The 25,914-nt window shown below is 47.4% G+C and overlaps 1 protein-coding gene and 1 long non-coding RNA gene across 2 annotated transcripts in view; one reads left to right on the top strand and one right to left on the bottom strand.

Moving 5' to 3' along the window:
- Nucleotides 1–25,199, bottom strand: part of PITPNM2 (phosphatidylinositol transfer protein membrane associated 2) — a 159,623-nt gene extending 134,424 nt beyond the window's left edge. The window contains 1 exon segment of the mRNA XM_078154267.1: nt 25,122–25,199. The gene's annotated coding sequence lies outside the window, so the exon portion shown is untranslated.
- LOC144457118 (uncharacterized) lies at nt 5,885–15,452 on the top strand. Its single transcript, XR_013486464.1, has 2 exons — nt 5,885–5,969; nt 14,693–15,452. It is a non-coding gene; the product is annotated as an uncharacterized LOC144457118 (long non-coding RNA).
- Nucleotides 25,200–25,914: the final 715 nt, after the last annotated feature.

The following is a 25,914-nucleotide window of genomic DNA, read 5'->3' as shown; positions in this document are numbered from 1 at the left end:
GAAAGGATAACTGTATAAGGTTTTCAGAGCAGGGGCTGAGTTCAGAGTCCTCAGCATGATGCCTTAAACATAGTAGGTGCTGAATAAGTGTTTATCGAATTGAGTTAAAACAATAAACTCAGGTTCTAGCCTCGGCTTTGCAGCTAAATGGTTACATTACCTTAGACAAGACATTTTCCCACTCAATTTCTTCCCTAGTAAAAGGAAGCAGAGGTAACCCAATGGAAAGAGTGCTGGTCCTAGAGTCAGGAAGACCCGAGTTCAAATTCAACCTCAGATACTTAGTAACTGTGTGACCCTGGACAAGTCACTTAACGTCAGACTCAGTTTCCTCAACTGAAAAATAGACATAATAATAACATCTACCTTCCAGGATTGTTGTAAGGATCAAATGAGACAATATTTGTAAAAAGCGCTTAGCACTGTGTTTGCCATATATAAATGCTGGGAATTGTTGCTACTACTAATAGTTACAATTGCTACTATTTATATTATTACTGTCATTATTATTATCATTGGTGTTTCCTTCCAGTTCTATTTGTCTGTTCCTTCCAAGGTAATAAAGCCAGAGTTGCTGGTCTGGGACTGGGAAGGGGTGGCATTGGCCTCCTGGGTGTGTTCCAGATTGAGCAGAGAGATACATGGGGGTGGCTGGGGGCCGGCCCTGGAACCCCTAAGAGCAGAGCATTCTAGCTAATGGCAGCCCATGGCCAAGGGGTTCCATACCCATCCAGCAGGAGCCCCAGGATGTGGAAGGAAGCAAAACCATCTGGTGAGACTTGAATTATTCAACATGGAGCAGGCTCAGGAAAAGGCTGGGAAATAAGGGAAGGTCTGAGGGAGGGGAAAAGCCAGCCTTGGGAACAATGCTCTCAGCAACCTCTCCATCCCAATAGGGGTGAGCAGCCTCTTTGACCTGGAAGATGGAGCCACTCTCTGGGTTAGAAACCTGGCCTTCCCCATCTGCTGGGCCAAGCAGTAAGCCCACAGTGGGACCAGCCTTTCACAGCTGGGCTGCTTTTCATTTGTTTCTCTGTCCCATGGGGCCCAGATCTCCTTCCTTGGGCCGGAGCCAGGTAAGACAGGGATGACATCTCCCATCCCATCCCAGTACTGATGGTGGCCACATCACCGGGACTTCCACTGGTCTTTGAACTTTTCAGATCACTCTCATGCTTGCTTTCTCTTGGAAAATCTAGATAAGGAAACTAATCCACCTATGAAACGGCCGGTTATGATCTGCCTCTATTGGGAAAAAGTGCTCGTTCCCTGCGTCCCCTCTCCCTCATCCCCTCCAAGAGAGGGCACTCCAGGGAGCTCCCAGGTACCTGATGCAGCTGAGTCCAGACTCTCAAGCTCTGGCTACCTGATGCAGCTGTCTGAGCCCAGCCAGGGGGGCTGCTGCTGAACAGGAAGGCAGGAGTAACCAAGTCCAAGAACAGCTGAGCTCAGGGAACATCTGGTTCTTCTCGTAGAGCAGCCACAGGCAGCCAAACTTGGCCGCAGACACCAAGCGGCTGGTCCTGGCTGGGAAGAAGAGGCAGCTCGGGCACAAACAGCAAGGGATTGCAGCAGCCAGCCAGCCCAGGCAAGCTGCTCCCAGGCGGCTACAAGAGAAGGCCCTGGCCCACCGAGCCCGTTTCCCTCTTTCTGAGATGAACACCAACACCTATAGCTCCTCCCTCAGGACTGGCAAGGCGATCCTTGGCACTGTCCCTGTCTTATTAGAAAGCTGCCCCCCTTCCCCCACCATGAGCAGCTTAACCTGTGTTCCAGCTTAATGGGCTATGAAATAGGGAGCCCACGAGGTAGATTCCCTGCTGGGAGGGAGCTGGGGAGGAGGGATGAGAGCCCAGATGGGAAGAAACAGCCTGTTGGTTAGAAGGACCATGAATGCTTTTCTCCTTGCTTAGCACAATCTAGCACACAGTCAACACCTAATAAATGCTTACTGACCAGGCTCACTCTGCCGCCTCCCTGGAGCAGGAGCAATGCTTGGTTTTTCTTCTCCCCAGTTCAGCATGAGTGGTGCCCACCTCTCATTACCCCAGAGCCCATAATACAGGGACCTCTGCCCAGGGAACGTTTAATAAGTGTTACTGACAGTCACCACCCTGGTGATCCCCGGGTGCATTATAATTTGTGGGTTGGATCCCCCATTAAAGTATAAGCTTCTTGAGGGCAGGAATTATCTTGCTTTGGCTATTTTTCTTCCTTCTTTCCTTCTTTCCCTCTCTCCCTCTCTTCCTCCTTCCTTCCTTCCTTCCTTCCCTCTATCTCCTCCTTTCCCTCCCTCCTCCTTCCTTCTGCTGGGCCCTAGGCTACTCCCAAGTTGGTGACAGAAAGCCTTGTCCCATCTCCCACCAAAGAGCTGATTAATGGCTCTCCTCAAGGAAGAGTCCCAGCATTTTAAAGCTGGACCACAGAGATCAACCCAGCTCTGACACTTAGCACCTGTGTGATCTTGAGCAAGTGACTTCCCCTCCCTTGGCTCAGTTTCCTCATCTATAAAAAGGGGGTATGGACTAGGTGACCTCTGAACTCCTCATTTTACAGAGAGGGAAACAGAGGCCCAGGAGCAGAAGTGATTTTTTTTCCAAGTCTGAACAGAAAACTTAGCAAGTGGCAGAGCTTAGGAGGAGAACCCATTTCTCCTGTTATCCAGGATCCTTCTAACAGACCCAACTGCCTCTCCCAGTAAATTAGGGGGTTCCTTCAATTAGCAAGCTCCCCAAGGTAGGGCAGTGACCACTTTGTATACACAATAGGTGCTAAAGAAGTTTAGGTCTAAGTCTCAGAAAAGAATGGGAAGAAAAGGAGGCTCTGCCAGGGTAGTTAGAGAGGTAGTGGGGTGTGTGGGAAGGGAAGCTACTGGACTTCAAGCCCTCAGGAGTGTCCTCTTTTGTAAAAGGGGATAATAACAAAGCAATAAACATTTATTAAGCACCTACCATATGCCAGGCACTGGGAATAGAGACCCCCAAAAAAGTGAACTGTTCCCCCCACCTTTGCCTTCAAGTAATGTACATTCTAGAAGGCAGCCAGGTGGCACAGTGGATAGAACATCAGGCTTGGAGTCAAAAAGACTGAGTTCATATCCAGCCTCAGACACTTACTAACTGTGTGACCCTGAGCAAGTCACTTAACCTCTGTCTGCCTCAGTTTCCTCATCCATAAAATGAGCTGGAGAAGGAAATGACAAACCACTCCAATATCTTTGCCAAGAAAACTCCACATGGGGTCCCGAAGAGTTGGACATGACTGAATAACAACAAGGTTAGGGAGGAAAGGTGAGTATTGGAAGTTCAAGGGGAACAGGAAAGGCCTCATAGAAAGTGGACCTTACGATGACTCTGAAGGAAGCCAAGGATCCCAAGGCACAGAGGGGAGAAGGACATCCGTTCTACGCACGGGGCTGTGGGGCGCAGCAAAGGCTCTGGATGGGCCATGCAGTGTCATGAGTGAAGAATAGCAAGGCCAATTTGGCTGCATCCCAGAGGGCAGGCAGGGAGCAACACGAGTTATTTTTAGGAACCAGCTACAACATGAAATCTTGATGGGAGTCTGGCTGGTCTGGGGAAGAACAAAAATGAGGATTTAGACTAGCTAAATAGAACTCAATTGAACAAACATTTATTAGCACAGCAGAGTGTAGTGGAAAGACTTCTGGATTTGGAATCAGGAGAGCCGGGTTTGAATCCAACCTCTGACGTCCAGTGGCTGTGAGGGTTTGGGTATATCCCTTTGTCTCTCTGGGCCTCAGTTGCCTCATCCATAAAAATGGGATAGTTCTCTCTTAAACACTTAGCACACTGCCTGGCACATAGTAGCCATTTAATGTTAGCTGACTGATAGCAATACCTTTGTAGATGGTTGTTTGCCTGTGCACAGATTCTGGCACACAGTAAACTCATAAATGTTTATTGACCAATACCTCACAAGGTTTTGTGAGGGTCAAATGAGATAATTGTTCCAAGTGCTTTGAAAATCTTAAAAGTTACACACACACACACACACACACACACACACACACACAGGCCAGAGGCTTTGAAAATCTTAAGAGTTACACACACACAGACACACACACACACACACACACACACAGGCCAGAGGCAGCATGATGTGCTAGGCAGGGCACTGCACCAGGCATCAGGAAGACCTGGGTTCAGATCCTATGCAAAATATTTACTAGCTGGGTGACTCAGTGCCTCAGTTTCTGCATCTGTAAAATCAAGGGTTTGAACTTTATGGCTTTCAAGGCTTCTTCTAGTTTTAAATTTATAATTCACTATTATTGTCACTGTCCTTAGTCCATCAATAAGCATTTATTAAGCACCAACTATGTGCCCAGGCACCATGCTAAGTGCTGAGGACACACAGAAAGGCAAAAGACAGAAAAACTTGGAAAGTCTTGTATGGACTGATACCGAGTGAAGTGAGCAGAGCCAGGAGAACGCTGTACACAGTAACAGCCCCCTTGTGTGATCACTAACGTTGATAGACTTAACCCTTCTCAGCAACACAAGGATCCAAGACACCTCCAAAGGTCTCACAATGGAAAACGCTATCCACATCCAAAGCAAGAACCATGGAGCATGAATGCAGATGGAAGCATGCTATTTGCTCTTTTTTTCCTTCTGTTTTGTTTTGTTGCCTCTTTCTGGTGGTTCCTCCTATTGGTTCTAATTCTTCCTTACAACATCATTAATGTGAAAATATGTTTAATAGGAATGTATATGTAGAGCCTATATCAGATAGTGTGCCATCTTGGGGAGGGAGGTGAGGAGGAAGGGGGAGAAAAATTTAGAACTCAAAAGCTTATGGAGATAATTGTTGATAAATCAAAATAAATTAATAAAAAAAATAAAAAAAAAAAAGACAGTCTCTGCCCTGAAGAAATTCACAGTCTAATACAGAAGATAACATGCCAACAACTATGGACAAATAAGATAGAGACATAGGAGAAATTGGACATAATCTCAGAAAGAAGGGAGGGTTTGGCTACCAAGGAACTTCTTGGTAGCTCCGTGGTACAGTGGATAGAGCACTGGGCCTGGAATCAGGAAGACCTGAGTTCAGATCTTGCCTTGGAGATGTGCCATGTGATCCTGGGCAAGTCATTTAACTTATTTGCTTCAGTTTCCTCATCTGTAAAACAGGGACAATAATAGCACCTCTCTCCCAAGGTGGTTGTGAGGATCAAATGAGATGTTTGTAATACAAGAGCTGTATAAATGTTAGCAATGGTGATGATGATGATGATGATGATGTAATTGGAGTGGGAGGTATAGGACACATGTACAAAAATGATATGAGGTAGAATGAGATCCCGCTTGAGGAGAGGCAAGGTGGGGTAGTGGTTTCTGTGCCAGTCGTGGGAGTTTTGAAGACCTGTGTTTGAATTCCTTTGTGTGACCTGGGACAAGACTTACATGGACTCCACCCCTAAGCCTCAGTTTCCTCATCTGTAAAATGGGAATGATAATTATACCAAGAACAAGTATCTCACAGAGCTGTAAGGTTCATGGGAAGGGCTTTCTTTGATCTAGGAAATAGCGATCAGTATCTCTAGTCATTTCCAGTTCTGATGGTCTTTGCTTTCACCGCCTACACTTCCAAGCTCCTTCTCCCTCTGAGGTTCTGAGTCCAAGGACCAGGAACTGACCAATGAAGACCAGGGGCTGATGCTGGAAAGGAGAGATTCCCAAATCTATCCCCTTAGTCACCAGGCCTGGAAGGCTTCCCTCGTCATCTCCCTCCCCTCCCAGCTAGACCCCTCTATCTGCTTTGTGCACGAGCCAGAAACATGTACTGAGGGAAGGTGGCAGATAGGCCGGGGGACAGATGCTGCCCTGTCCCTGAGGGCTGGTGAGTCAGACTGACAGATGGGACTCGAGTGAGCAGCGGGAGGGCCGTGGAGCTGAGACACAACCGATGCCGAGTGACCCTGGAGGAGAAGGGGGCTGTGGGTGAGAAAACACAACGGGGAGGGGAGGGAGAATTGAGTCAGTGCATGCATGGGGAGAACACCTGATCCTCTGACAGGCAGGCCTTAAACCTGGGAGGGACATAAAGGAATAGAAGACAGGGCTGGGGGAAGGTGGGGAGGGGGACAGGAAATCCTTCTGCCTCTGGGTGAGCCCCCAAGAGCTGAGATCAGAGCAAGAAAAGCCCCAAGTCAGAGGCCTTGAGGTACACATCTGGCTCTTCCACACCCGTGTGCACCTAGGCTCCCTTCTACTCCCTCTTCCAAAGACGATATGTTTACATTTTCAAAAATCCGGAAAGATAAACAGTGTCTTCCCAACCTCCCTTGCAGACAGGATTCTCCATAGTTCTCCCTACCCCTATACTCAAAAAGACCTGGGAAGCTGGACCCAAAGTAAATAATTAACACTTCACTCACTCACTCACTCACTCACTCACTCACTCACTCACTCACTCACTCATTCATTCATTCATTCACGTACTTACAAATAAAAGATAATAAGTAAGGTATGGTGGGGAAGAACACGGAACTGGTAGTCAGAGGAGCTGGGCTATGGCCTTTGCTATTTCCCACCTGTGTGACCTTGGGCAACTGATTTCCCTTGTCCAGCTCTCAGTTTCCCTGATCTGTAAATTAAGAGGATTTGACTTTCTATGAATCTTAGGAAGTTTCTGAAATGCTGTCCCTGGCTCCTATACAAGCTGCTCTCTTGGGACAGGGCTCTGTGACGTATAGGATGAGGAAGAGGCATAGACAGACTAGGTGGATGTCTATAAAGGACAATTTACGGGATGCCATGCAGGCCTCCCTGCCCTGGTATCCCAGAGCCTCAATGTTCCATTAGGCATTGCTTTGGGGGCTGAGGTATCACTCCCTCTCCTTTCCAACCTCAATTCTCTAGGGAAGCATGAGATCACTTCCAATCTTTCCTTTTGAGGCAGCTGCTCCAGAACAGGACGCTGAGGGGATGGAAGGAATGAGGAAGGATAGTTTTTTTTATTATTATTAATAACTAGAATTTATGTAGCACTTTACAGTTTGCAAAGGGCTTTACATATGTTATTTCATTTTCTTCCCTCACACCAATCGGAGAGGTAGGTGCTACTATTGTTCTCATTTTATCGATGAGGAAACTGAGACAAAGGTTAGGTGACTTACATGGGGTCACATAGTTACTAAGTGTCTGCTGCTGAACTCAAACTCAGGACTTTGGGACTCCTGACTCCAGGAAACTGTTCTACTTATTGTGACATTTAGCTGTCTCTGGAGTACCACTACTCCACCTCCTTCAGGAAGGCTTTCAGATTTTCCCCAGGTCATTCATTCAAGACTCATCTATTAAGCCCCATAATTTGCCAGGCGCTGAGCTAAGCACTGAGGATACAGAGACAGGTCAGAAATGCCCTCCCCTTCCTTACACAACCCTCTTGGTCTCTCTGGTACCTGCTAATTCTGGGAGTCATTAATATTTTGGGCACATGTGTGCTCCATTTCCCTCACTACCATGTAAGCTCCTTAGAGGAGAGATTGTGTATTATTCATCTTCCCCATCTCAGCCAGTTCCCAGTGCAGAGTTGTGAAATCAATCATACATTCCACAAGCATTTAAAGAAGGCATCTGCTTCAATGCTGAGCATCCTGGGTCGGGGATAGGAAGAGGCAAGACAAAAACAATGCGCCTGCCCTTGAGCGGTTTACATTTCCCTGGAGGAAGCATTGTGCACATGGACAAGTCAATCTAACACATGTCCACACGTCCATGTGTGCATCAGGCCTGGGATGTGGGATCGGAGGGGCTTCTGGAAGGGAGACAGGGGTTCCCAGGGCAGAAGGGAGGGGGGCCCAGCTGCACTTCACTCTTCTGTCCAAGGTCAACTCAAGTGTCACATGAGGCCTTTCCCAAACCCCAGGTGCAAGGGCCTCTCCACCCCCATCACCCCCATCCCCAAATTTCCTCATATCAATTTCTCTCTACTCTTTGAGGACTGGGCTAAAAGGAGAACTTTCATTCTAATGGGACAAATAGCAAGAACATATGTGAGTATAGATGGAGCAAACAGAAAGGGAATAAAATACAAAATAATTGGGGGAGGGAGGTCCCTGGCAGCTGATGGGGAGAATCAGGAAAGGCTTCATGAAGATGGGGGGTCCTAACCTTGGTTGAGCCCTGCACCCCCTCTGGCAGTCTAGAAAGCCTGCAGACCCCTTCTCAGAATCATGTTTTTAAATAACAGGAGGAAATGTGAATCTTCAACTAGAGGTTAATAAAAATAAAGATGTGATTAATTTCCCCCCCCTCATGCAAGCTCACCGAGTCTCCACCACATGGACACATACACAGCAAGTGGCCCCGAGGTTAATGACCCCTGACATAGAGGGTGGTGCTGAATAGGTGATTAATAAGTATTTGTAGACTGACTGATTGATTGATTGATTAGATGAAGGACAGCCTAACTTGTAGTGAGTGGGTAGTAAGGGGAAATGCTGAAGTCAGTCTTATTAAGGAAAGAGCACTGCGTTTGAGGTCCCAAGACTAGGGTCCAGATGTCTGCTATGCTATATCATCTTAGGCAAGTCACTTGCCTGGATAAATTCTCTCTAAGGTTCCTTTCCAAATCTAACATGCTAAGACCAAGTCACGAGTTTTACTGACACGAGGATGGGGGAGAAAGGGGGGAGGAGGTATTGTGGTCTATGCCAGGACCTGTCTTCTCAAACAGCAAACATCTGGCCCAAACTGGGACCAGTGCCCATCTTAGACAGGTCAGGTAAGAGAGAATTAGGAGAAAGAGCCTGGGAACCCCAGACCTAGCTGCAACAGCTGGAGCACAAGCTTGCTCCTGCTTGCTACCAGCAGGTAGGAATGAGGCGAGGGGAGCCAGGCTGAGCCCCCGGAGGTGCCCAGCTGAGGTGCCAAGTTGCAAGCTGTCTGTGGGAGGATTTCACAGGGGGAACAAGGGAAAAGCAAGACAAAGTGTGGGGGGCTTAGTCATCTTTAAAGTGGTACAACCCCCTCCCAGAGAATCTGGCTACTCTTCTCTGGCAGGGGGCCCATAGCTATTTTAGGCAGCTCCCCACACAGCCCTCACTATCCTGCGGGCCTGACGAGGTTCAGAAACAAAACCAGCCCCAGCCCTGTGTCAGCTAAAGGCAGGAAGTGGGTTGCTCAATAGCCAAGGTATGTAAGAGAGAAGGGGTCACCGGGGAAGTCAAGTCAAGTCCAGTCATCAAGCATTTATTAAGCACCTAGTACCCACCAGGCACTGTGCTAAGTGAGGAAGATACAAAGAGAGGCAAAAAGAGCCTGCCCTCAAGGAGCTCACAGTCTCAAGTGGAAGTCACCCTGCAAACAAGATACAGTCAGGGTAAGCTAGAGAATATTAACAGAGGGAAGGAGCTAGCAGTAAGCAAGGGTCCTTGAGGAAGGGAAGCCAGGGAAGCCAGGAGGTGGATGGGAGTGGGGAGAACGTTCCTGAAGGCTGGCCGGCGAGGATGCTGAAGGCAGAGCTGGTGGGACAGCCAGGAGGTCAGTGTCACTGGATGGCAACGTGTGCACTCAAAGGGAGAGAAGAAGAAGACTGGAAATGTAGTAGAGAGAAAGAAAACGATGGGGGAGGAGACAAACTGGGGAGGAGGACATACGCACAAACACAGACACACACATAATAATTATAGCCAACATTTATTAAGTACCTACTGTGTGCCAGGCACTGTGCTAGGAGCTTTACAAATATCTCATTGGATCCTCACAACAACTCTGCTGTTACCATCTCTATTTTACAGATGAGGAAACAGAGGCTAAATGACTCGCACAAGGTCACACAGCTAGTTAAGTGTCTGAGGCTGCATTTGAATTCAGGTCTTCCTGACTCCAGGTCCAATGCTGTATCCACTGCACCACCTAGCTAGCTGTCTGTCTGTGTGTCTGTGTGTCTGTGTGTCTGTCTCTCTTTCTCTCACTCCCCCACATCTCACTGTCTCTCTCCTCTCTCTCTCTCCAGAGATAGATCAGTCAATAGATGGATAGATATAAATGACTGGGAGCTGATTTATTTTGCATAAACTTCTATGTGTACAAGTTGTCTCTGATACAGCGTAAGCACCTAGAGGGCAGGGCCCATTTCCTTTTTGTCTTTGTACTCCTGTTCTCCAGCACAGTGCCTGGCTTACAAGATGCTGAAAAAACAATTGTTGATGATGGCTTGACTGAAAATGAATTAAAACAACCTTGGATGACAGACCCACATCTGAAACTAGCAAAACTCACAAAATCCCCGAATTTGAAAGTGGGGAGGGTGCAGAGCGGCCTTTCGGTACAAGTGGCAGCAGAAGGCGGTCTTGCCTAGAACAGCTGCCACACCAGCAGTCCCCAGCCTCTGCCAGAAGCCCTCAGAAAGGGGAGGCCCCTTCCCTCCAGAGGCTGCCCTCTCTCTACTGTGAGCACCTCTTATTATTAGGAAGTCCCCCCTACCCCCTGCCCGTATCAAGCCTACATTTACCTCTCTGCAAACATTGATCATTGCAGCTGGTTCTGCCTTCTGGGGCCAAACAAGCCAGGCTGCTCCCTCTAGCACATGCCATCATTCATTCATCCAGCAAACACTAAGTGACTACTGTATGGAGCGCGAGATGAAGAATGCACACTAATGGAGCAGTCATTCTAGCTTCAGTCTCCCTACAACCCAGCAGGATTGCAGGATAAATGAACTGAGATGAAATACAAAGGCCAGTGCCTGCCTTGGCATAACAGGGCCCCCAGTCTCCTGCCACAGAAAGTTCTCTTGGATGCTGGCCTCTAGGAGAAGGTAGGAAATGCCAAGTTGAGGGGAGGGGGAAAGGCGGGACCCTCCAGGAGGTAGCCTCACCCAGATTCAGGCAGGGCAGAGGAAATGCCAAGGGAGGGGTCCTGGGCTGGGGCCTAGCCAGTTACATAGACTCCTCTGTACTGAGGAACGGGGCAGGCTGGAGCTTGCAAGGGCTGCAGGGAAGTGAAGGCTCCAAAGATGTATTCTGCGCCGGGTTCGATCTTCGTGATCCTCTGCTTTTTTTGGGGCCCCCCCCAGGCTCTTTGGGCATCACTGCCAAATACTCCCACCTCCTCTTCCTTGTCATCAGAAGTGACTCTGACCCAACATCCTCAGCCAGGCCACAGGAGCTGGGTAACAACAGACACCATAAAGAGACCTGACTAATTGGCAGAGACTTCATTAAAACCGAAGAAGCCCTTGGAGCCTCATTTGGTGGCCAAGTTTATTAGGCTTCTCTCAGAGAGACAGTCTGAGGGACAGTAATGAGCACCCAAAAAGACAGAGATGGATGGGCTGTGGATGCAGGCTGCTGGCTGGTGTGAGAGGAAGGTCCACAAAGGGGACAGACGCATCACAGGGGCAGGGATACCCCGGAGCTGCTCTCTGGATCTCAGGTCCAGTATGTCCCCTTCTAGGCCTCAGTTTCCTCATCTGTAAAATGGGGGGAACAAGCCCTCGAACCACCTGTACCTCTAAGGGCTCAGATGAGAAAAGCTCCCTGTCAATCTTAAAGTGCTTACAGAGAGGGAAGGGGCTCTCATGAGTGTTACCAATAATGGATCGCCCCTCATTCCTTACCCTTCACCTCCTTCAGACTGGGCTTGGCACGGCAGCCTGGCCAGATCCCTTTGGAAATGTGAGCCAGGGCATCAGCTCTGCCCCCCAGCATCCTCACCTGAGAGCATCAGACAAGATAATGGCTGAGGAGAGCGCCCAGAAGAGCATCAAGTGCCTGAAGAACGGCCCCCTCACCATCTCTATTGTTCTTCCTTGGTTACCAAGGGCTGCAGCCCCATTAGCCCTAAGTGTCCAGCTCCCCACGGAGAGGATCCTCAGAAAATCTGCTCGGCTTCTCCTGGCCATTGGAAGGGAGCCACTCATTTAAAAGCAGAGAGCACGGCCATCCTCACTCCTCCTTCCTGCATCCCTCCCTCCCTCCCTCCCCTTGGTGTGTTCAATGGCTGCTGGAGCCTAGGGGAGAAACATCCGTTGGACATTGCATTGATTTCTGTAATCCTTACGAGGAGCCATCAAACAGCAGAGAGAAGAGAGGTTTTGGAGTCCAAGGACCCTGGGTTTAAATCTCACCTCTGCCAATCACTTGCATGACCCCGGGCAGATCACTTAACAAGTCTCATCTCCCTCACACATAAATGAGAAGGGTTAGAAACAGACAAACCCCAAGAGGTCCTCCAGTTCTAAATTTGTGAGCTCTATAAGTCAGGGGCTCCTGACCTTTTTGTGTGTGCTCTAGAACCCTCTGGCAAAATGGTGAAGCCAAGGGACCCCTTCTCACAGGAAAGTTCTTCAATGAATAAATTAAAACACAGAGGATGGCAAAGGAAACTTGTTACACTGAAATCAATACATGCTTTTTTCCATCCAAGTTCAAGGACCCCTTCAGAAACCTCTTGGGGGATTCTGAGGATGCCAGGTTAATAAGCCTGATATAATTTATTATTATGCAGAAAAACAATCATTTTACAGGGGAAATTGTATAGCGTGGTCTTGGGGGAGGCTGAGTTTGTCTGACAAACCTAGCATCCTCTCCTCCCACTAGGCCTGCCCCTACATCAGAGGCTAGGGAAGGGAAGAATGTAAAGTGCTTAGTACAGGACCTGGCATACAGTTGGTGCTTAATAAATGCATGTTCCTGGGGCAGCTAGGTGGCACAGTGGATAGAGGACCGGTCCTGAAGTCAGGAGGACCTGAGTTCAAATCCGGCCTCAGACACATAACACTCACTAGCTGTGTGACTCTGGGCAAGTCACTTAACCCCAATTGCCTCACTAAAAAAAGAATAAAAATAAAAAAATAAATGTGTGTTCCCTTCCCTCATTCCCCCCCCCCAAGTCTTTTCTTCCAGTTCTTTCAATCAGTTCTCACATGACATGGACTCATGACCTTTCAACATTCTCGTTGTTTAGGAGAACGGAGACACTTTCCGGCTTACTGATGTCCATCTTAAACTGGGGCCCCCAGAATTCAAAGTAACATTAGAAATGTCTGAAATATGACCTGATCAAGGCAGAGAACAGTGGGATTATCACTTCTGGGCCTTCCCCGGGGTCCCTCTGATTGGAGGGTGAAGCAGAGAGCTCCTCCTCAAAATTCCATTTAAGGAGGGTACTCAAGACTGCCATCTCTTCATTTCCCACCGGAGAAGCCCCTTGAGGGCAGAAACTGTCTTTGGTTTTCTTATCTATATCCCCAGGCTTAGCACAAGGCCTGGCACATAGTAAGTGGTAAATGTTTGTTGATTGACTCTTCCTCTAGAACTAACAGAATTCTAAGAAGTCAGAGATGGAAGAGAATCCAAAGGTTTTTGACCTGGTCTGACTGCCTCATTTTACAAATGAGGCTCAGAAACTTTGCACAAAGTGTGACAGGAAGACAGTGACGGTAGCAGGACTAGAACCCAGAGCTTCTGATGCCAAGGCTTCTTGTCGTTTCCACACATCCCATCTTCCCTCAGCAGAACTGGGAAGAGGAGCCAAGATACCTTGAGCAGAAAGTGGAGATGCTCCTTGGCTCACGAAGCCCAGTGAGAGCCAGGGAAAGAAGGACCGCACAAAAGCCTGCTCACGGGCATCTCAACCGGCCAAGGGGGCTTGAGCTCTCAGGGACCAATCCTGGGGGTCCCTGCTGCTGGGAGGAAGCGTGACGTGATACAGAGAACACTGGAATCTGCTGTCAGAAGATTTAGGTCTAAATCCTGGCTTTGTCACTGGCTACCTCTGTGATCATGGGCAGATCCCTTCCCCTCTTTGGGCCTTTGGGAACAGAACTGCCTGGAATAGACAGTCCTCTGAGGTCTTTTTCTCTTTCCAGATCTAGCATTCTAATAAAATCTAACACATTTTTTACAAAGTAACTACAATTTGCAAACCCTAAGTTCAGCATCTCTGAGTTAGAAGGGAACTCAGAGAATATATAGCCCAGTACACCCCTCTATCTGTCCTAAAAAACGGGCAATCCAGGCTTTGCTGGAAGCTATCTAGGGAGGAAAGAACCCAGTTCACATCCCCAGGCAGCCCACTTCATGCTTAGAGAGTGCCGAGCTTTAGAAGGTTTTCTTGACATCAAGCCTCAATTTGCTGGTCTTTAACTTTGACCCAGTGCATCTGGTCTTCTGCCCTCTGGGGCCAAGACACACAAGTCTGAGCTCCCAGGCTCCTTCCACATGAACCTCCCCCATATCCCACCTTTCCCTACACCCAACAGAACTTTCCTAGACAAACTTATAGACAGCTTCTCATCCTATACACACACATGCCCAAACATGCTCTGTTCATAATCCAAGCGACAGAGGAACCAGGGCTAGAGAAGATTTATTTATGGTTTATTTATTAGACAAACCACCCACTGTCCTATGTCTCAAGCCTGAGCTCCAATCCTGCTCTGGCCAGGACACCTTGCCTCCTCTCTTTCCCCCCTACCCTCCACTGCTCCTGCCATCCCGCTCAGACCATCTCCCATATACACAATCTAGATCTTGCATATAACCGAGAGTATTAGATGTTGCCTCCCCCATTAGAATGGAAACTCCTGGAAGGAGCTTGTTTTGTATCTCTGATGCTTAGTACATAGTAGGCACTTAATAAATGCTTCTTGATTGATTTGCTCATAATCCTCATCTCCAAAACCTTTTTCTTCTTTCCTATTTTTTGCCCAGGGCATCACTATCCATGGAGACATCATGGTACACCAGAAAGATGGTACACATGGCACACAGCCAAAGAACTTGGGTTCAAATCCCATCTCTGCTCCTGTCAACAGCTGGGCGATCTGGACAGATCATTGCACTTCCCTAGGCCTCAGTTTCTACATCTGTAATATGGAGCTCCGATTCTACTCTAGCATGGAAGCAGCTAGATGGTTAGATTGCCAGGCCTGGAGTCAGGAAGACCTGAGTTCAAATCCAGCCTCAGACACTTACTAGCTGTGTATCACCCTAGGCAAGTCACTTAACCCTGTTTGCCTCAGTTTCCTCATCTGTAAGAAATAGCTGGAGAAGGAAATGGTAAGCCACTGCAGTATCTTTGCCAAGGAAACCCCAGCTGGGATTGTAAAGATTCAGACCCAACTCAAAAACAACTGAACAACAATAGTAAAAAAGTTCCTATTCTATGGCTCAGATTAAGAGAAAAGCCGAGTCTCGAGGTGAGTAAGAGCACCAGGCTCACATAAGGTATCTTCCAGGCAAATGGAATGGCCCTTCAAGCAGACGGACAAGGATGACCCGGACCCCATCTTGTTCCTATGCGGCTTCCCGATCTCCCGCTAGCTCTTGATACTTTGAAATCTTTTTATCCCACAAAGCTAAGAGATTCTGAGTATTTGGTCAAGCGACATTGAGTGTTATGATGATTATGTTTAATAATTGCTTATTAATAATTGTTAATTAATTGCTTATTAATAAATGCTAAAAGTCATGATAGCTGGCATTTACATACTCACACCTAGCGGAGTCAGGGAGACTTGAGTTCAAGCCCAACTCAGACATTTACTAGCTGGGTAACGTTAGACAAGTCACTCAGTCTCAGTTTCCTCATTTGTAAAATGGGCATAATAATAGCACCTAACTTATAGGGTTATTATAAGAATCAAATAGCATAACATGTACATGAGCGCTTACTATTTTTTTCTTTTTTTAAAATTAATTTATTTCTAGATTTTAACATTCATTTCCATAAGCTTTTGAGTTTTAAATTTTGTTTTGTTTTGTTTTGTTTTGTTTTGGTGAGGCAGTTGGGGTTAAGTGACTTGCCCAGGGTCACAAAGGTAGTAAGTATATGTGTCTGAGGCCAGATTTGAACTCAGATCCTCCTGACTCCAGGGCTGGGGCTCTATCCACTGTGCTACCTAGCTACCCCGAGTTTTAAATTTTCTCCGCCTCCCCCCCAAGAAGGCATGCAATCTGATACAGGCTCTACGTATACATTCTTATTAAACATATTTTCACATTAGTCATATTGTAAAGAAGAATTAGAATCAATGAGAGGAACCACAAGAAAGAAGAAACAAAACAAACAACAATAGAAAAGGAGAGCAGATAGTCTGCTTCCATCTGCATTCAGACTCCAAGGTTCTTTCTCTGGATGTGGATAGCATTTTCCATCATGTATCTTTTGGAGCTGTCTTAGATCCTTGCATTGCTGAGAAGAGGTAAGTCTATCAGAATCAATCATCATGCAATGTGGCTGTTACCGCGTACAGCGTTCTCCTGGTTCTGCTCACTTCACTCAGCATCAATTCATATAAGTTCTTCCAGGTTTTTCTGAAGTCTGCCTGCTCATCACTTAGTGCTTATTATTATTATTATTATTATTATTATCATCATCATCATCATCATTAAGCATTTTAAGGTTTGTGAAGCACTTTACAAATATCTGTCCTTTGTGGATGAACATGAGATAATATTTGTAAAGTGCTTAGCACAGGGACTGGCACAGTAGGTGCTAGAGAAATGCTTATTTCCTTCCCTTGCCTTGCAGACTACTGCACGAATGGTGAAAATGACATTAGATGAAGATGAAGATGTTGGGGATGGTGTTCAGACAGAGATGGTCCTAGGACAAGTCTCCCCTCCGGAGGTCCCCCAGAGTGGCGGGATGATCACTTTTTGGCTACATTATGGGAGGATTCCTTCAATGTGGACACTGGACTACATGGGGGCTGAGCTAGGTCCCTTCCAGCTCTGATGTTATGGGATGTCCCCATCCTGCCATCATTCTTTCATAATTAACATTCCCCAGACCTTTCTGTAGGTGACTAAAAGGATAGCGGCTGGCCGGGAGTGAGGTGTTGCACGGCTCCTGGTTCTTTCTCACATAGTCTATAGGAATCACAAAGTCTGAGGTCCTCCTTAAGGGTAGCCCTTCTGTCTACGTCTGACGGCAATGACCTGGTCTTGAATTGCCACCATAAATCTGCACAAACAAAGCTGAATGATTTAGTCATTTATATGCTTCTCTGTGAACATGCTGTTAAAGCTGAATCCATGTGGATGTCCCCACAGACAGTCTTTTGATTCCATTCTTGGGTCACGGCCATTTGGTGGGTTCCATCCAGAAATAAACCATTTTCACTTATATTTGACAAATCCAATGGCATTTCCCTGTTAGCAGCCTTACTGCTGGGCAGTTAGGTGGTGCAGTGAATAGTGTTCAGGGCCTGGAGTCAGGAGGATTTAAATTCAAATCCAGCCTCAGAGACTTAGTAGCTGTGTGACCCTGGGCAAGTTGCTTAACCTGTTTGCCTTAGTTTCTTCATCTGTCAAATGAGTTGAAGGAAATGGCATACCACTCCAATATCTTTGCCGAGGAAACCCCGAATGGGGTCATGAGGAGTCGGAAACCACTGAAATGACTCAACGACAACAAAATCTTACTGCTCAAGTGAACTGATGTCTGCTTGTTCCAAATTCACTATTATTACCTAAAAACACGGACACTCAGAAGCCAGAGAACCAGGCAAGGTAGGCATTTTAGGTGTGATGAGGTTAGGACTAACACTGGATTGAGATTTAGGAAAATAGGTCCCAGCCCTCCCTTTGCCACTGAGTTGTTGTATAACCTCGGGAGAGTGGGCTCATCTCTTTAAAGCTCAGTTTCATTATCCACCAAATGAGGGGGACAATAATCCAGCCCCACCTCTTTCCCAAGGCTTATCTGATGAGATAAGGCACTAGGACAAGCTGGGAGGAGCATAACGTGTCCATGAACATTAGCAGTACGAGGAACCCTGACAAATGTGATATAATCATTGAAAGAAAGCAGAAGGCAGCTCTGATAGGGAGGGGCGGACTGCTGAACTTGGAGTTAGAGGACCCGAGCTGGGTAAAGCTGTGCAGCCTTCATGCAACTACAATACCATTTACTAAGCACCTAGCCTCTGTAAGGCTAGGAAGGAAGGGAGGAAGGAAGGGAGGGAAGGAAGGAGGAAGAAAGGAAGGGAAAGGAAGGAAGGGAAAGGAAGGAAGGAAGGAAGGAAGAAGAAGGAAGAAGGAAAAGGAAGGAAGGAAGGAAGAAGGAAGGAAGGAAGGAAGGAAGGAAGGAAGGAAGGAAGGAAGGAAGGAAGGAAGAAGAAAGGAAGGAAGGAAGGAAGGAAAGGGAAGGAAGGAAGGGAAGGAAGGAAGGAGGGAAAGGAAGGAAGGAAGGAAGGGAAAGGAAGGAAGGAAGGAAGGAAAAGAAGGAAGGAAGGAAGGAAGGAAGGAAGGAAGGGGAAGGAAGGAAGGAAGGAAGGAAGGAAGGAAGGAAGGAAGGAAGGAAGGAAGGAAGGAAGGAAGGAAGGAAGGAAGGAAGGAAGGAAGGGAAGGAAGGAAGGAAGGAAGGGAAGGAAGGAAGGAAAAGGAAGGAAGGAAGGAAGGAAGGAAGGAAGGAAGGAAGGAAGGAGGAGGAAGGAAGGAAGGAAGGAAGGAAGGAAGGAAGGAAGGAAGGAAGGAAGGAAGGAAGGAAGGAAGGAAGGAAGGAAGGAAGGAAGGAAGGAAGGAAGGAAGGAAATAAGCATTTATTAAGCACCTATGTGCGAGGCACTGTGCTAAGCATCTCACAATTATTATCTCATTTAATCTTCACAAATGCTGTGAGGAGTCGGTATTATAATTATCCCCATTTTGCCTACAAGGAAACTGAAGTGAACAGACATTAAGTGACTTGACCAGGGTCACACAGATAGTATATGTCTGAGTCTCAGGTCTTCCTGACTCCAGCCCCAACGCTCTATGTACTAGGCCACCTAGCTGCCTCGATACAAAGAAAAATAGCCTGAATTCTTACTCTTGAGGACCTTACATTCTACTGTGGGTAGAAGCAGGATATAATATATAGAGAAATAAGTACTTTTTTTTCCTCTTTCTGTACTCATTCAGAGTAGACACAGAGATAAACGTAGTACAAGGAAAATGAAGAGAGCATGAAAAAGTCAGGGGTGGGGGGTGGTAGAGAGAGGATCAGGGAAGGCTTCCTAGAGGAAGAAATACCTAAGCTGAGCTTTGATTGAATGACAAAGCATTTTAAATGCTTATTAAGTTCCAGAAGTTGTAAGAGAAGGAGAATAAGAGAATAAGCATTTATTAAGTGCCTCCTACTGCCAGGCACTGTGCTAAGCACTTGACAAACATTATCTCATTCATTGAATATTATCTCATTGTACTAAGTGCTGGGAACAGAAACTCCCTGAATTCCAATTAGCTCCTGCTTTTATAGGGAAGAGAAGGACCTATTATGTGCCAGGCACAGTGCTAAGCACTTTACTGACTATTACCTCATTTAATGCTTTTATTCTAGTCCCAAAGGTCATGGCCAAATGTCCTCAACCAATCCCAGCACACTTGCTGTCCCACTGGAGAGACCCAGGTCTGGTTCCTGCCCGGTTCATGCCTCAGGACTGACTCAGTGGAGGTGTTCTCACCTGACAAAGGTGCCAGGGCCAGCACCTTTGTAGTTACTTTAAGTGGAGGTGGGAGACTGACTGATTGTCTCTGCTGAGCCCCCCCACCAAAAGGAGAGGATTCCTATCCTAGGGGATGATTATGGTGACTCTTTCCCCCCCAATTTCTTCTCTCTCCTGGTGAAAGGTGATGGTGGTGGTAGAGGGTGAACCATGACAGATGGATGAACCTCAGGGCCCCAACATCTCTAAATCAAATGACTTCCAAGTTCGCTGCCTTGGCCACCAGAGCTGGAAGAGACCTCAAAGGCATCAAATCAAACCCCCCTCACTTCACAAGTGAGGAAGCTGAGGCAAGAAGTTCAATCACTTTCCTAAGAACACACAGAACATAAGCAGCAGAGATGGGAGGATCCGGACCCTGATCCCCTGACTTCTAGAACCTGTGTTGTTCCTACTGTACCTCATTATCTCCAAGAAAGGAAAACACTGGGGACTTTTGGGGAACAGATTTAGAGTTTATAAGGGACCTTAGAGGCCATCTGGTCCAACTCAAGTCTTACCTTGGATGAAACTGAAAGAGAGAAGTTATGTGACCTACCCAAGGTGACATGAGAAGTAAATCTTAGATTACAGCCTAAGTCCTCTGACTTCTAATCCAGAACACTTTCTACTGAACCATACTGTCTGTATCTCTCTCTCTCACACACACACAAATGTGTATGTATATATATATATAGATATATAGATATATATATATATACACATACACATATGTATGTATATATATATATATACATACACATATGTATGTATGTGTATGTGTATATATATATATGTGTGTGTATATATACATATATGTATATATATGGAGAGAGAGAGGAGGGAGGGGGAGAGAGAGAGAGAAATGAGAGTTTCACTGTGGTCTCACCTTCACTGAATTGGGACATTACAAAAAAAATGTGGATTGTGTTGAAGGAAAAAAAAACATACCTAAATTTTAATTTGGTGAAACCAGGACACTGTTTCTCTGCAAGAGACAACAGAAATGTCCACAATCAACAGAACCACTTTCTGATTCTGATTCAAGGAAAGCATCACATGATAGAGGCAGAAGGTCAAAGTGCCGGACTTCCACTTTGGGCAGCCCAGGCTCAGTTCCTACCCATGGCACACCTCACCCCCTTGTATCTGGCCCCTTCCTCCCCACCCTCCCATCACTGATGACTTCTGTTCTCAGGACTCATTCTTCTCGTCTTCTCCAGAGTGCGTGACCCTACTGACCCTGCTCTGGACACTGCCTCTTCCCTGGGGTTCTCACTCCAGGTCTCCTTTGCCTGTTAACCATCACTGTCCTGCTCCCTATGTGTGGCTGTTACCCAGAGTGCTCTTAGGGACCCTCTCCTCCTCTCTCATTAGTCTCCCATCAGCTGCCCTGGACTCATTCATCCTCTCTATGCAGATAGCCAGCCCAGCCTCTCCTGAGCTCTGGTCCCACATCTCCTGCTGCCCATCCAATGTCTACACGTGGATGTCCAAACCAACATGTCCAAATCAAAACTTGTCCTTCCTGCTCACTTCCCCATCACTCCCCTCTCAGTTGCCCAGCTCTGTGACCTCAGAAGCATCCCTGGTTTCTTCATTCACAAGGACGCCCGCACCCCAATCAAGCTAGTTTCCAAGTCTCATCCATTCTACCTGAACAACTCTCATGAGCATCCCAACATGGTCACTTGGTCCAGGCCCTCATATCCTTTTAGATGAGCTACTGCAATTGCCCCCAGTTGGGCCCCTGCATCCAGGGTCTCTCCTCTGGGAGCCATCTTCCAGAGAGCTGCCAAACTGACATTCCTAAAGTGCAGGTCTGAAGCCACTTCCCACCTCAAGAAGTCCCAGAGGCATCCTGTTCCCTCCAGGTTACATACAAGTATCTCTATTTAGCATTTCAAGCCCTTTACAATCTGAATCCAACTTCTCTTTCTGAGCTCCAGCATCTTCACTGACTGTTCCCCATACCTGGAACTCTCTCTCCCTCCCCATTTTCTTTCTTTTTTTTAAATTACTTTTTATTTTGCTAGGCAATGGGGTCAAGTGACTTGCCCAAGGTCACACAGCTAGTAAGTGTTATGTGTCTGAGGCTAGATTTGAACTCAGGTCCTCCTGACCCCAAGGCCGAAGCTCTATCCACTGTGCCACCTAGCTGCCCATCCCTCCTCATTTTCACCTCTGGGTTCCCCCTCCTTCCATTTTTAGCTGAAGCATCACTTTCTGCAAAAAGTCTTTTCAAGGCCTCCTCGATCTCAGTGCCTCCCTCTGAGATCACCCCCAATTTATCCTGACTACATCTTGTCTGTATAGAGTTGTTTGCCTGTTGTCTCTCCCACTAAATTGGGAGCCCCCAGAGGGCAGGGGCCATCCTACTTTTGTTTTCATCTCCCCAGTGTTTAACACAGTGCCAGAGTCAGTGCTCGGGGGCAGCTGATAGAGTGTTGGGCCTAGAATCAGAAAGACCTGAGTTCAAATCCAGCCTCAGATACTAACTAGTTGTGTGACCCTGGGCAAGCCACTTAACCCTGTTTGCCTCAGTTCCTCATCTATAAAATGAGCTGCAAATCACTCCAGTATCTCTGTCAAGAAAATCCCAAATGGGGTCAGGAAGAGCCAACATGACTGAAAAGACTGAATATAGTGGGTGCTTAATAAATGCTTACTCAGTGAAAGGACTTGATAAACATCTCTGAGCCTCAGTTTCCTCATCTGTAAAACTGTACCACCTACTTCCCAAGGAGGCTGTGAGGCTCCCGGGAGAGAATGCATGGAAAATGATTTGCAAACCTTGAAATGCTACATGAATGTCCACCATGACTATTATAATGATTAAAACACTTCCCACAGCAGTTTTCCCTCTTGTCCTATTTTCACAGGGCCGAGAAGAACCACTTAACATTTTTACCTTAAGGAGTAGAAGAAAGATGCTAAGGAGGAGTTTGGGTGAATTAAGCTCTGAGACCCCCAAAGCTAAACCAGGCCAACCCCCTGTGTCCCCCCCATACATGATACCCCTCTACAAGGGCCTGGACAGGAGGCTGCTGGGCAGCTTTCAGGGCTGGCGAGAGAACTCCCCTCCCCTTAAGACATCCTGCTCTCTCTCTTTTTCTTTGGGGGGGGGCTCCACTTAGGTGGTTTTCTCCCATCCTGAGCCAATATCTGCCTCCCTTCCTCACCCCCTGCTTGCCTCTGGGGCCAAGCAGAATGAGCTTACTCTGTCTTCCTCAAGACAATTCTTCAGCTTATCTGAATAATAATATTTGAAGATGTCAATCATCTATCATGCCATGCTGAAATCATCTCTTCTCTAACCCAAGAGACATCAGGAAGATAGTTCAAGTTTCAGTTCCAAGGGCCTCTGGAAGACTAGGGGAGCTCCCCAGCCTGACCAGGGATCCAGGCATTGGTGAACTAGTTTTCTTTAATAATTTGTTCACTATGCTTGAATGTGATTGGTTTCCTGGGCAATCCACTACATTTGAGTTTATACATTTAAAAACGTTTTTGGGGGAAAGCACCCACGGGCTTGACCAGACTGCCAGAGGGGTCCAGGCCACAAAAGGGATTAAGAGCCCCTGTCCTAAGTCTCTTACCTCAGAAACTCCCTCACCGTGGACACAGCATCATAGAACCTCAGAGTTAGAAAGGCCCTCAGAGGCCATGTCTGGACATAGAATCCCCTCTGGAGCAGTGGTCATCTGGAGAACCCCCATCACTTCTTGAGTGCATTCTACCATGGTGGCTCTAGTCTGGCCCTCTGCACCTTCCCCATTTTATTCCCAGTTCTACCTTCTGATCAAGGCTAATCCTGCTTCTTCAGGGCTCCCCTCCAAAGACTCAAAAACTATTCTCATGTCACCCCATGTCTTCTCTTCTGATCCTCAACTAATCCTCAGATGGTATATTTTACACATTTCATTTGTCTATACTTACAATGCACATGGTGTGCCCCTCTCCCCTTCCTTCATGCTTCCAGAATATAAGCTCTTTGAGGACAAGGGCTGTCTTAGAAGGCTCAGCAGAGATCTCAGTACTTGGCACACAGTAAGCACTTAACAAATGCTTGCCACCATATCCTTTATTTCACCAATACCACTGTTGAAATGCAGCAAACTTAGGGGGCACGTCTCTTACAGGGACCCTCCTCAGCATTACCAGAGCTGCCTAGAGTTGCCCCTGGTACCCCAATTTACTGTGTGACCTATGGAAATCTGCTTGTCCTCTCTTGTGACTAATCCCACCAAAGGCAGAGGCACACAGCTTTTTCTTTCCCCATCTTGCTATGGCCTAACATTCAGAATACCAAGAATTCTGCTGCTCTACATGTTAAAACAATTTCCTCCCTCAGCCAAATGGGCAAAGTTGCGTAGCAACATCCCGTCAAACAGAGGTCAAAGGCGCGTTGCTGTCTGGGCTGGGTGGGTGAGAAAGTGTTTTTCAGACAGGACTCAAAGACACCCCCAAAAATGGTTAAGCCACAAATGCCCTTTAAGTAGGCTGAAGGGAGTTTTCTAAAAACAACAAAGCCAGCTGGCGGCCCTTGGGCCAAGTGGCCTCACTAAATGTCAGGGTGGGAGACAGGAAGCAGCTGGGGCCAGCACAGGATCGCCAGCAGGAAACGGACGCTTCACAATATTCTGCAACAGGAGGAGAGGAACTCTGGACAGATAAGCAGATGGAAGTGTGGATAGTTGTGGGGTGGGGGGAAGGAGAGAGCATGGCATCTTGGGAGTCAGAGGACCTGGGTTCCAGTAAGTGGAAGAGCTCAGGCTTTATCCTCTGGAGAAGACTTGGGGAGGTACTTATGGCTTGTCTTCAAATATTAGAAAGCTGGTCTCGGGGAAGAGAGATTAGAAATATTCAGCTCAGCTCTGGAAGTAGGGGTGGGGATGGGGAACTAGGAGGGGTAGAAATTGGAAAAGGGGGCATGGAGGGAACATTGATGCGAGGACAAACTTCCCAACAGTGCTGAGCTGTACAGAGCGGAGATGGGATATGTTAGAAGAGAGTGGATTCCCAGTGAACGTAAGCTCCTCGAGAGGAGGGATGGTATTCATGTAGTAGGCACCTAATAAATACTTGATTGATTCTTCATCCTTAAGATGGGGACAGCGGATCTTTCTAAGTCTACCCCAATGATACTCAAACATGCTTTACTTCTCTAGGTCTTAGTTTCTTCATCTGTAAGACAAGGGAATTGGTCTCTGAGATTCTTTGACCATTGGCTGGAGGAGCTTTGAGCAAAGGCTGGAGGCCCACTTGTCAGGGCGGCTGAAGGGGGTGCCAGATGTTTTCAGAACAGGGTGGACTATGACATCTCTCTGGTCGCTTCCAACTTGGAGATTCTGTAAATATCTGTCTATCTAAGCTCCCTGGGAGCAGGCACTGTTTCATTTTTGGTTTTTGCATTCCCAGTGCCTAGCTCTGTGCCTGGCACACAGTAGGCTTGCTGGCTGCGTGATGGACTGATTGATTCTTGTAGACCTGCCTGCTTTCTCCAAGTCCCATGCTCCTCCCCGCTACCCTTCATTCCTTATTACAGAGATGTGGAAACCAAGGCACCAGGCTCCACAACTCACCCAAAAATTTACCCAAAGAGTCCACACCTCCCTGACCAGCCTCTCCCCAATATAGACACTGTGGGTAGAAATCCTTCCTCTTACCTCCTTCCCAGAAAAACAAGAGAGACCACCATCAAACCAGTAGTTATTAGCACATCGATTCTGAGAAGTGATCCAGGGACGGAAAATCCTGGGAGGACCATGTGCCAGGAAGGAAATGAAACTGGGAGGTGGAGGAAAAGCCCTAAGCTCATCTCCACTTGCCGAGCTCTGAGGCTGGGAGGGAGGAAGCCTGGCCAAGGAGCCGTCCTGGAAGAAAACAGCCTGTTTATTAAACCATAAACTCCAAAGCTTCCCAGGCAGGAGTGGAGATAAGTTCCCCATCCATGCCACGCAGGGGATCTGGTACCCCGGCTGGTACCCGAGGCCCACTGCCAGGTGCCTCGGGGAAGAGGGCCAGGCCGGGATGGAGTTGGGGTTCCTTTTATCAATCCTGGCAGCCAATGTGGCCGCCATCATTGTCGTCAGCATCTTGGGCAGGCAGCAGATTTGCCTGACGGCAGCTGGGTAATGACTTGGGACTCTTGGGAGGCTGAAAGACTGCATTCCACTCTTTATTTAAACCACTATTCCAGCTCTCCCACTTGGGGGAGAAGAGCTGAGACTCCTGGTTTGTCAAGGCAGCGTGTGGCAGAGTGGAAAGAATGCTTGATTTGGAATCTAGGACCTGTGGGGGTTGGGGTGGTGGGGCCGGGGAGCTTATGATCCTGGCTCTGTGGATACCAGCCATCTGTGAGACTCTGAGCAATTCCTCTCTGGGCCTCAGCTGGCCCGGCAGAAAGCCCACAGGCTCTAAGGTCAGAGAATCTGGGTTTGAACTCTCACCCTGCCAAAT

The sequence above is a fragment of the Phascolarctos cinereus genome, unplaced genomic scaffold (assembly GCF_003287225.1).
Source record: "Phascolarctos cinereus isolate Bilbo 61053 unplaced genomic scaffold, phaCin_HiC Scaffold_4;HRSCAF=312, whole genome shotgun sequence".
Taxonomy (NCBI): domain Eukaryota; kingdom Metazoa; phylum Chordata; class Mammalia; order Diprotodontia; family Phascolarctidae; genus Phascolarctos; species Phascolarctos cinereus.
Note: the sequence above shows the minus strand (reverse complement) of the source record. Positions and strands in the feature narration are given on the sequence as shown.